At 41.3% G+C, this 12,359-nt stretch overlaps 1 long non-coding RNA gene across 2 annotated transcripts in view; it reads right to left on the reverse strand.

The window, feature by feature from the left end:
- Positions 1-220: 220 nt before the first annotated feature.
- LOC116453666 overlaps positions 221-12,359 on the reverse strand; it is a 30,971-nt gene continuing 18,832 nt past the window's right edge. The window contains exons 1-3 of one of the 2 annotated variants that reach the window (XR_004243889.1): positions 6,629-7,028; positions 2,534-2,672; positions 221-1,368 (exon numbers count right to left, since the gene is read on the reverse strand). This is a non-coding gene — a long non-coding RNA (uncharacterized LOC116453666). Of the gene's footprint in view, positions 1,369-2,533; positions 2,673-6,628; positions 7,029-12,359 lie in introns of those variants that run through there. The other variant, XR_004243890.1, reaches the window with a different exon arrangement.

A 12,359-nucleotide genomic window follows, 5' to 3' on the forward strand; every position in this document is an offset into this window, starting at 1 on the left:
TTACAAGCAAACCTGACTTTTTCCTGGTTTTAAAAATAATTTTCTACCCAATCAAAGCCTCGCATTTTTTTCAGAACCTGAACTTGAACATTTTGAGATGCATTAGCCAAAGGAAAAAATAACCCAATTTTTTGACAAGACCGACTTTCCATTAAAAATCACAGTACAAGGGGGAATTTTCTACATTTTCTTCCTCTTCCTCTTCCTTATCTTTCACAGACTCCTGAGCTGCTTTTGCTGTTATTATAATGCCTGTGTGAAAATTCTGACCGTGCTTTAGAGCAAATAAGGCACTAAATAGGCTGAGAACTGTGCTCTGCCTCTCTGAATGCTCCACTGGAACCCAGGACACAAACTGCTAACTTAGTAATCTAACTCATGTACCTGGCACAACTAAAGCTGGGCAGTAGCTGGCTTTGGATTAAACCTTCTGTGCTTGGTTTTCTGGCTAAGTCAGCATTACCTTGCCTTGAATTAAGAGTACCTGCACAGGCCCTGGCCAAAGCCAGGCACAGTATCTCACTGAGCTCCAGCTCATGCCTCAGGGCTGAGCAGCACTGAGGATAGCTCACAAGAAGCTGGGGAGCTCTGAAGGAGGGACAGCATTATTTGACAAAAAAAAAAGGGAAAGAGAAAATTTCTGCTTTAAAAGATTTAATTATTTTTAAATGTAAAATAAAATATCCATAAAGTAATGCAAAGAAGTTAAACATTCCCTTCGAGGGAAATTTTCTCTTTTTAAAATTATCCCTTTTTCTAATAAACTAGTAATTTACGTAATCCATCTAAAACCACTAACACTCTTTCTTCTATTTTTAAGTAACACTGGAGAGCTTTCCCAAGGCTTATTTTATTTTTATGAGAAGGATTAGAAATCGTGATGGTCCAGATCCTTCCACACTTCTATCTGCTGACAAGCACCACACTCCTGTCATAACCCCAGTGAGAGCAGCTGGGGATGTGTCGTGTGGAATTTGCAGCACTCCACTGGCGTCAGTGGAGCAATGCCAGGCTGACAGATTCACTGCTCTGAATGCAACACCATCTGATTTGGAGCTTGTTGAACAAGTCATAAATCAAGTGACCTTTATGTTTCTAGACAAACATTTCAAGGAAAACAAGGATAAAGGGTCTCTATATGGAGCTACTTGTTCTATCTAGCCTCTTATCCAGCTTAGTATTTTTGTTGCTTCACAACGAGCATATTGTGACTTTCCTGGGCTGCACAGGAGGATGCTTTATCCTTTCAGAGTAACTCCAGGCTGTATCCCTGTTTTTCACCAAGAAGAGGACCACGGGAAGAAACTGCAGCTGAGCCACCATCCTTCCTTGGGCTCGCTCTGCTGGGGATGCTGCTCCAGCCCAGACCTAAAACATGCAGAAATAATATCTTACTCTTAAGTAAGTCATGGTGCTTTAGTTTTGGATCCAGTTTCATGCTAGGCATGGCACAGTACCTCAGATGGCACTGCAGACACAGCCTGAGGGGATACACATTCCCCTCACCACTCAAAGGAGCATGGGGTGAAGTCTACGCAAAGAAAATCCTGCCTGCTCTCTCATACCTCCCCTCTACCTGCTATTTCTCTCTCAAATAATTCAGATGCTTTAGCCCTTCCAGACAAAAACTGGAGCTTTAAATTAAAATGTCATCTGTTAGTAAAGAAACTAAGCTATGTTTTTCATTCCTGAGAAAGGACTCACTTATGCTTATAAGTTGCTAGTGATTAAGCAACTGGTATATTTTCACACTCATTAAAAGAAACACGGTGTGTTCGCCTTTCTAAGAAAAGGCATCTTGTTTGTAATACTGTAATACATTGGGAACACCTTCTAATTGGCTTCTAGTGCCTCTTGCCAAAATTCAGACACAAGTTTGTTTATTTACACAAGGAAAAAAATAAAACATTGTATAATTAGTCGAGTAATGGACTCCTAAATTCAGAAACTCAGAGGTATGCAAAACTGACAAACTTTTTAAGATTCCATTTTGGTTTATGAAATATCTCAATAGGTAGCTCAGACTGCATCATGGCTATTGTAGCAATGTGCTGCTCAATGTGGTGTTTGTGTCGAGATGGAAAACTTTGACATGTTTGATTTTTATGCAAGTCAATTAACCTGTTTTTTAAAACTGTAACGGCATGCTTTGCAAATAAGATTACTTACTATAAATTATGAGAACATAGGGCTCCATTCAGACAAAAATGTTACACACCCCTTACACATGCATAAGTCTGCAGAATATAGTTCTGCACCCTGACAACTTATTCAGCTAGGGGTAGGAGCTTATTTTGGTCTATTCCATGGGGGCTTTCCTAAAAAGATATGAACAAAAGGGGATAGAGACTTAATTAGAATGTCTCTCTACACCCCACCTTCCTTTGCACCACCCAGGCAATTCCAACAGGCCAAAACCTCACCTTATGTGGTGAGGGAAGAATTCCTTTTTTCAGTTAAGTCAGCCCAGAGCAGAATTAGCAATGGTATGTCCCCCTAACCACAGTACAGACAGACATTTGGCCATTCCCACCTGCAAGTTCTGCTCTCAGCACTCACACTCAGGCACGCTCTACTGACTCCAGGCCTGTCCATCTGTTAACACAACGTTCATTGTGCTTGGCCGCAGCTCAGGTGGGACCCTCACTCCAGGACTTCAGGGTGAAGCTCTCCTGGAAAAAATGACACTGAACACGAGAAATGACACACCACCAGCACAAAGGAAGATGGCATTGCAGTCAGTACAAATCATTTTCCTTTCATGCAACAGACATTTGGTCAAGACTTCTTGCTTCTAAAAGGCAGATCCTTCGATGGGTGCATGAGAAATGCAGGATGTCTGTTTGGCACTCAAAATGCAACCTAAAGAACTGCAGAGATGTATGTGGGGCTTGGACAGTGCCAATAGACACACAAATCCAGAGACAAGTATGAGTCAGAGAAAGAAAAACTGTGGGATTTTGTCCAGGTCCTTTCTACTTTTACACATGCAGAGAAACTTTACCTAAGCAAACCATCCCATTGATTACATATGTGAGCAAGAATTGCTTGCATGAAGAAAGGTCACTGGATCTTGTCCCTGCTTTATGCACATTGTGATATAAAGACAATTCTTACTAAGTCCACGACTTGTTAGGTTAAGGCACAAGGGACCACAACAGAGCATTTTGTCTTCCTTGCCAGCTTCTGTCTATGTAATGAAGTCATTCTTATTTGACATTAGATTGTTGGTTCTGATCTGAAGTCTGCAGCAGAGATAGTCTGTATTGCAGATTACTCATTTCTTGACATGTATTTTACTTAGACAGAAAGGTTAAAACAGGGAGAGATGACCGAGAAGATTAAGGGACAAACTGCTTTCCTTGTCCCTTGGACAATCTCTTCCACAGACTATTTGCTACCCAGAACTAACTTTCAGCTTGGAGCAGCAAACTCATACTTGTGGAAATAGTTACAGACGTGCAGAGAAACGTGTACCCTGGCACATTCATATAAGGCATTTCAGGCAAAAGACCCTCCAGAGTAAGATTTCACTGTGTTCAGAATAAGGGAAGATGTCAGTGTGACCAGAACTCAGCCACACCATTTACCAGAAATGACCTGCCACGTGTGGAAAGACACCTCCCATTCCTCAGGAGAAACAGTGTGGCTTCGTGTCCCCTAGCAGCCTCACAATGCCAGGTCAACTGTTGTTCCTGGCAAGACGCTGCTGTGGAGAGCCTGCAACAGAATCAGGGACTCATCACTACCAGTATGGGTTGCTATGGACACCACTGACGAAAAGCAAAATCATTTCAGAAGGAAATAAAAGACTCTTTTCCACCAATTGTGACAGACACTCCAATAGGTTAGTGATCCTGGTGGAATGCTAATCAACAGCACATAGAAAGACTTGGAAGTTATGCAACTTTTAATATTCCTAGTGAATAGGAGTGTGGAAGAGAATTCATGTAATACTGGCCCTGCACACAGAATGTACACCAACACTTAGTACTGAAACACTGGCATCACACATTAATGCTACAGATAAGTCAGACAATACTTCTGTCTTGCAAGTCTTTCCTCTCAAGATCTCAGCTCCAAGCCATAGGCATCTGAAGAGTCCATCTACACATTCCCACTGAGCCAAATATTTAAATGGAGATGGATTCCTTCCTGGCATAAAACCACCCAGCTAACCCCACATCAGCACAGCTATGCTGATTTACTGCAGCCATGGATCTGGCATCAGATTTGAGCTCTGAGACAATCTAATTTTTCCATTCCTCACAGCTCCGGTGAATAATTTAAATATATGCTCTGAGCTCACCAAAAATAATACATTTTCAAAATTTTTGGTGAGCTGAAAGTAAGAAATACTGGCTCAGAATCACACAAAATGCTCTGTTTAATCTTACAGAGTATAATTTTGATTGAAATGGGATTTCAGTTTATGCAGGCTAAAAAGGAATGGATTTTTGTGACAGAATTGAATAAGGACTTCTAAAATGAAAAAAACCACTATGTTAAAAAATCAACAGGTATTACCCTGAAAAGATCAGAACAAAACATTTTATTTAAAAAAAAATAGTTTATTGTTTTCAATGCTCAAAGTGGCCACATTTTTCAGCTGATGGGAATCTATAAAATGTTACACTGCCACTGAGTCACCATTTTTGCCCCAGAAAAACTGCTAAAATATTTTCCTCAGCTGTACCAGTAGATAAATTTACTGACCTTAGTAAGACAATTTGCACAGGTAGGGCCAGGAGCATTTACTGTTTTAACAGAACCTAAACTATTCTGAGCAATTTACAGCAGAAACACTCATATGAATCCAAAATACTAAGAAGAGGGACAAGGGTTACAGAATAAACTATAGAATTGCTCAGTAAGGCTGGAAGGCATACTTTGAAATAAATAACGTATTTGACTCACACATTTCAAGTAGCATTGCAGAAATGATGCTCAAGAGCATCTGAGGAAGGAAGAGATTTGGGGATGATTTGTAATAGGGCTATTTAATACTCACAGTAGAGCTACTCATGATTCAGATCTATCATTCAGTGCTACAGCAATTTTTTTAATCATATTTTGTTTCCAGTTGAAATTAGGGGGGTTGGACCATGCTGTCTGTATGGTGGACTGTATTAATCTATATGCTCTCCCAGTTATGAATATTAAAGTTCATATTGCTACATTTTTACAGAAAGCAAAAGAAAGTCCACAAAGCTAAACTCGCAAGAAAAAATGTGCATTTTCACAGAATACCTACCATTTAGTAAAAAAATATTTTAATTGCAATATTAGGACAACCTTCAGGGAAAATAGAACAGGCAAAGAGAAACTTCAGTGGCAAGTAATTGCTGTACCAAAGACAGAAAGAATCTAGGCAATAAGAAATAGAAAAAGAGATCTCTGAAAATACTTCATATTTTTAAAAGCAGATGAAGATCTTTGATTAGCATAAAATAACGGTATTGAAGTCAATATGTTATCCATGACACATGCAGGGGCTATGTAGAGCTGAAATGAAGGAGGGAGGGGACTCAACCCCTCTTTCAGCATGTGACAACATCACCCATGCTGGTGGAAAGCAGGAGGAGGGAAAAAAGTGAAGAGAGGGTAATGCTGCCTTAGCTCTTCCTCCCCTATCCTCCCTTTGCCCCTACAAATCCACCCTGGCAGAAGGTATGGCTTAGAATCCAATTATTTTGCTTTAGGATTTCTCTTGTCTATGAGAAACTCTAAGTCCTCCTCTTTTTCTCATTACTTTAGAGTGAGAAGATTTGGAAATGGGGTTTTATGCAGCTCCTAGAAACATTATTTACCTAAATGCCCCATTTTTAAAAATGTGCATCTATTAGCTCTTTTGAGAAAAAAAAAACCAAAAACAAAGCCCCCCAAAAATTCACCGTATCAGATAGAATCTTGTATGTAGCAGTAAAGCTACATCTGCTATTTTCCACTGCTATTGTGGTGTATTATCGTGGTCTCCTACTGAGAGCAGTGAATTTCTGCATCCAAAAACTCAAACCATAGGTTTTTCCCCCCATAGATGTCTTCTTACTGAACAAGATGCCTAATCTCAGGCACCCAGGACTGAAAATGTTAACCTTAAAGTCTGTTGGCATCTCTCAGAAGCTTAGGAGTAAGAGGAACCTAGTCTGGCTGTCTGAAAAATTTCATTCAGATTGCTTTAAATATTTTGCGGATGATTACAGTCTGAACATTTGACTACATGCCACTTCATTAGACTTTCTCATTTTTTTGTTTGTACCATAGATGGGAAATTAAAAGTGATCTCTGATATTTGATTTCCCATAAGATATGAGAGATTTTCAGGGCAGTGTCTGGAAAAAAATTAGGATAATAAGGTGTATAAATCTCTGCTTCATTTGAAACAACGCATAAAAGCCAACCCCACATTAATTTTTTTGCTGAAAGAACTTCAATAAGTTTTAAAGTAAGTGTTTCATTTACTGCCACATGCCACACATACATGGCAAACAGTTTATACAAACCACAACACTCAGCTGTTCCTGGTTAGGTAGAACAGCCCTCCCCTGCACACCCAAGCTCCTCCCGGTTCCCTCGGGACTCCGGTACAGGGTGCTGACGGTTTCAGCTGGTCCAAGAGAGAACTTACGGACACGTGGGGTGAGCAGTCAGTCCTTCTGAGGATGTGCTCATGAAGCCTTGGTTGAGTTGTGCTTAAGGTTTTGCGGGCTCAAAGCAGAATGCTCTGCACTTTTGAAGACAGCTTAAGTGGTGGTCCAGCCTTAATGCCTTCTTCATGTAGTGCTCAGGGAGCTTTATTAGACTTCCCAGCTCACTAGAAACTCCACTGTGCACACACACAACGGTGCTGGCTTTGCGTGGCCACGTTTGGGCGGGGGTGGGGCTACAGGGTTGCCTTCAGTGAGAAGAGCCCACGGAGCCAACTCCAGCCGGCTCCAAGGTGGACCAAGGCCGAGCCCATCAGCCGTGATGGGAGACCCTATGGTATTTACAAATGGAAACAAAAAATCCAGCTACTTCAGCCAGAGAGAGGAGTGAGAATATTGGAGGGAAACAACTCTGCAGACACCCAGGTCAGCGCAGAAGGAGACGGAGGAGGTGCTCCAGGCACCTCCAGGAGCAGAGACTCCCCTGCAGCCCCTGGTGAAGACCATGGTGAGGAAGGCTGTCCCTATGGGAAGCTCGTGCTGGAGCTGGCAGGACCTTCGGCCCCATGGAAAGAGGAGCCCACACTGGAGCAGGGAGGAGTGTGAGGAATTCTCTCCCTCAGGAGGAGGAACAGCAGAGATGACGTGTGATGAACTGACCCCAGCCCCCATTTCTGACCCCCTGTGCTGCTGGTGGGGAGGAAGCAGAGAAAATCAGGAGAGCATTTAAGCCTGGAAAGAAGGGAGGGGTGGAGGGGAGGTGTTTTAAGATTTGGTTTTACTTCTCAGTACCCTGATTTGATTGGTTATAAATAAATTTCCCCAAGCTCAGTCTGTTTTGCCTGTTATGGTAATTGGTGAGTGATTTCTCCCTGCCTTTATTTTGACCCAAGAACCTCTTGTTGTATTTCCTCCCCCCATCCAGCTGAGAAGTGATAGAACAGCTTTGGTGGGCAACTGGAGTCTGCCAGTATCAACCCACCACAGACCCAGTAAAGTGCTGGGTGAAAAGGGGCTCTTAACACCCTCATGCAGCCAGGAGCAGATACAATGAGAGAGAGGAGAGATACCTGGGTATTTCTAAGGCCACCACTGAGACTTAATTTAGGCATTGGTTCTAACTGAGGCTTATTACAAGAGCTTCAAGGTTAAGGTCAATGACCTCATTTATTGTGTAAGTATTACCTACAAAACAAAATTTTATCCACTTATTCCAAAAGGACATTATGAATTTGGAAGTCCACTTGATTTTAAAAGATAATATTTCAGCTCGTCTCACTGGGTTCTAAAATCTCCATCCTAATTTATGCATGTTTACAATAATATCTATGCAATATTACTCAACATTCTGTTGCTGTGTGAAAGCAATGAAATGCCCTTGGAGGAACAAATCCACGCAAAAGGCAAAATAAACCTGGCTAGATATGCCAGGTCTAAATGTCCAAAGCAAACTAGGAGAGGGAGTGAGGGAAAATTATTTTCTGTCCATTTTTCACTCCCAGACAATATTATGAAGTGCTTGGAATACCAGAAGGTTCATTTTAAAACAGAGGAGTGATGTTTACACTGGCCCTTATATAAATATGTATTAGTTTTATGTATGTATTTTTCCTAATACTTCAAGTTAAACTCAGCTTATTTATTGCTGAGAAAGGTGCTGGATTTTTTTATTGCACAGGTACAACACAGCAGCCTGGCAAGGATATTCTGAATTTGTTCAGAGAAATGTGTGCTCAGAGCTGTGTGATTGGGAATCCTATGGAAGGGGAACCTCTAACCTGAGCCCTGGAAACTTGCACTGCTGTAAATTAGGTATTTGCACTGGTAGGTGTAAGATGCACTTATTATGAAGTTACTTGCACCACTCAGTGCAGGAGGCACTTCAATTAATGCAGCAGTGGCTGGCCCTTCTGTTTGCTGCATCTTCCTCTGGACCACGGTTTTGCAGCCAAGCCAGGTAGTAAGCTGCCAGGTGTAGGCCAAAAATAAAGATATTATTATGCCAGAAGGAAAATACTATTAGGGTTGTGTCAATACAAGGGGTTATACTGGTTATTTTCTCCTATATTAGTCCCTCCCCTACAAAACAAAAAATACCCAACAACAATATACTCTTCACAATCACAAACTGCTAAGCTACTAACCACAAACACAGATCAAACATCCTCATTCCTGTTTCATTCTGCACTTTGGATTGAGAAGCCCTGCAAGCATGACAGTTCTGGTGGTGGCTTTGTGATCTGGATCCTGCTTGGTAGGATCCATGCAGAGACCAACAACTCATTCTACAGAGCCCACTCCGCAGGCATCAGATGACTGTGGCTTTCAGTTACTACCTCTGGATCAGAGCCAGAAGCCTAATGGTGAAAAGCTCTTTATACCATTACCAATCCCTCGAGCCACCCAGTCCTCCTCCATTGCATACAGGTTTTTAGTGTTGTGCCTTAAGATCTGTTCTGGTTCTGAGTAACGTTCTTTGTGATGGGAGCCTTGCCACTCCCCCCCTCATGAGGGAAAAAAAACAAGGAGGGAGTGTGAAACCTATTTTCAAACTCTGTTACGATTATCTGATGCAGTGACTACTCTGGGATTCTCCACAGGAGAGACCTGAGTGCTGGGCAGTGTCTATCTTAGGTGAAGAGCAGACTCCAGACTAGTCAGTGCCAGCATCTGTGTGCCTTCAGTTGGTGCTGCTGCCTTCAGCTGGGTGGTAGCTCTCAGGAGCACCCACAGAGCCAGAGGCCCCCAAAGGGATGGCTCCAAAGCTTTCCAGGACATCCACAGGCTGACAGGGACTCAGTGCACACACATGTTGGTCTGGCCTTGAGTGCTGACTCAGAACGATGCTCGATGGCAGCATGAATATACCCCTGGAGAGGGCAGAACTACAACCAGTGAGCTCCCAGAGCTGGTTTCCATCTAAGCCATCCACCAGAAGAATCAGATGCTAAATTGTGGCATTTCTGCACTCCTGTCCCACAGTTCAGCAGGGAAAAGTGACTCCCTGTGATGTTACATCCATGCAGGTTTCTCTGCAGTAGCTTTTCTCTCAGACTCTTCAAAAGCACATCACACAGAGCAGCTGCTTTCCCCACAAGCTGCAGGGGACTTAGCAGTTAATACACTGGTACCCAGGCTTCACGAAGAGTGCTGTAAGCTGCTGATCCTGCAATAACACCTCCAAGGATTTAGAGTCTTTAATGTTGATTGCTGAATATTTCTGTTCCCGTCTGAACCATTCCAACAGTTGTTTCAAGTGAATTCCCTTCCTTTTAACCACTGGAGCTTCTTGCTTGGTCTGGGAGCAGGGAAGAGGGAATGAAAGGGTCTCTTCAAATTTCCTGGAGCTGCTCTCTCAAAAGAGAGCATTGACACAGATTCTGCAGCTCCCACGTGCAGCAGGGCTCCCACGGGACCTGCAGGCACAGAGAGACTGCAGGATCCTTGTGGGCACTCCAGGAAGTGTGGCTGTTCTCCTTCCTGCTGGATGAGAGTATTGTATCTATTCCTAGCATGGATCTACCAGGTGGCAACTTCCCCCTGCCAGCATACCTTTGGTTTGGCTCACCTTGAAAGCTATGATGTTGCATTATATGATGATGTCATTATATTTATTTCAACTTTCAATGAAGATTCCTGGCAAATCTCCGAGCTGGAATATCTTCTCTTTAATGTGTCCAAGATCCAGCCAATGTGGTGCAGATTACATTTATATAACACAGCACAGTGAGGTGAACTGCTGGGAATTTTTTTCAAGGTGTTGATGTTACTAACTTATTTCTCTATTAAAACTATGGAAGAGGAAAAACTTGTCCAGTATTTATCCAAATACTACCACTCTAATTTCTAGCTGTGGTTATTTTGGTAATGACTCCATCGTGCCCTCATGCAATCTCAAGAACTCATCTTTGTGGTGGTATTTTGAAAATGATAAAAGGAATCAAATATATTTTTCAATTAAGTACATATGTGACAACACAACATTTTAATGTGTAATGTTTCCTAGCTGGTTCATTTTCTTCACACTATCTGAACTAATTTTGAATGAATTTTGGCTTATTACAAACGTTTGGACAAGTTACTCTAGTTTACTTTTTTCTGCTTTTATTGACTGTGTTCCTCTTAGCACTTTCAAATTAGCCTCCATCATCACAACTTTGGTTAAAAGCCACGTATTTTTCCTGATAATCAGAAGTATAAAGCATTTGAGAATAATACATAGAATACTGCTCTGCACCGACAAAAACAATGGCTTGGATGCTAAATGCAATATCATTGAGGAACCTTCCTTTAACACTGGGCCTTAACTTCACTAGATTTTGAATAAACACGTGGTGTGAGAGAAAAAATTATTCTGATAAAGACTGACTACAGTGACAAGATGAAGTTCTGTGCTCCTCACAAGGAACTGCAGCACACAGGTTAGATGACTCAGCTGAGCCTATGGCAGACACAGAAATGAATTGAAATTCCCATATTATGATGCTTTAAGACACTAAAATTGCAAAAGAAGAAACTGCAGAGTAACTAAAAGCAAACTTTAAACTTTTCCCTTATTTCTTCCCCACAGTGGTCTTTGTGCAGTCTTATGATGCCACTACAAAGATCAGCAAAGAAAAACTGGCTGTGTTATGAATTGATTTCTATTTAAAAGAGCTATAATTCAATTTTGCTATAAAAACGTATTACAAAATCTAATATTAAATAGATTTGCATAGAAACATTCATCAGAAAGATATTTGTTTGGCTTGAAACACTTCCACTACAAGCCAAACATTTCAACACTAGGGCAGGAGGACCAGAAAGTGGACCTGACCAGAAACAACAGTGAAAACTACTAGTTTGTTTTTGCTCTACCAGCTGAAAACTTAGCTATTTGTTTAAAAAAAAATCATGGGCCTTATGGATGGTGAAATTTGATTTTTTAAAACCCAAAATATTCTTGTAAATTTATTAACAGGGTGTTATTGGTTGAGAAAACATGTATGTACACATGTCTCTCTGATGACAATAACCCTTTGATTAAAATTACGATGGATATGGTGATGGATATTTAGACTACATTAACAGCACACTTCTTTTATACTCACATAACCATCACCAATACACACTCAGCTCTGCACACATAAAAATTTTTAAACCTTGAAGCCAGCAGTCAGAGGTGGTTTCCAGATGAAGTCTCTGTTTGCCCCATTGCTGGGATCACAGACAGATAAATCACTGAGTGAGCCCCCCTCGCTAAGTAGTGGGAATATTACTTTAGTAAAGTTTGCTAATGGGGCAAAGGACCTTGTATTGTAATCCAGTGACATTTTCAACCTTCGGAGAACTTTTGTTGACATTCCCGAGTCCCTGGCTGCCATCCCAGCATGAAATAGTTTCTGTTCACGTAATTCTCGTGTTTACCAGTCATGAAAAACTCTTGCTTTTTTTTTTAAATAAACTTTTTTTTTTTTGCAAGTGAAACTCTGTCTAAAAAAATATTGGCCCCAGGCATACAAGGTTTTGCATAAATTCATATGTGATGAATAGCTGATTTTAATGTTATTTGGGTATTTGTCAGAACCTAACAAATATACATGGTAATGGCGGTTCATAAACTTAAACATCTCAATATACCCTTTCTTCTGGAAATAAATTACGTTTGTTTGCCCTGCCTGGAGTCCTAAGGTAGCCGACATTAGGAATATTTTAAATGTGATCATCCATCCA

The sequence above is a fragment of the Corvus moneduloides genome, chromosome 19 (genome assembly GCF_009650955.1).
Source record: "Corvus moneduloides isolate bCorMon1 chromosome 19, bCorMon1.pri, whole genome shotgun sequence".
NCBI classification, from domain to species: Eukaryota; Metazoa; Chordata; class Aves; order Passeriformes; family Corvidae; genus Corvus; species Corvus moneduloides.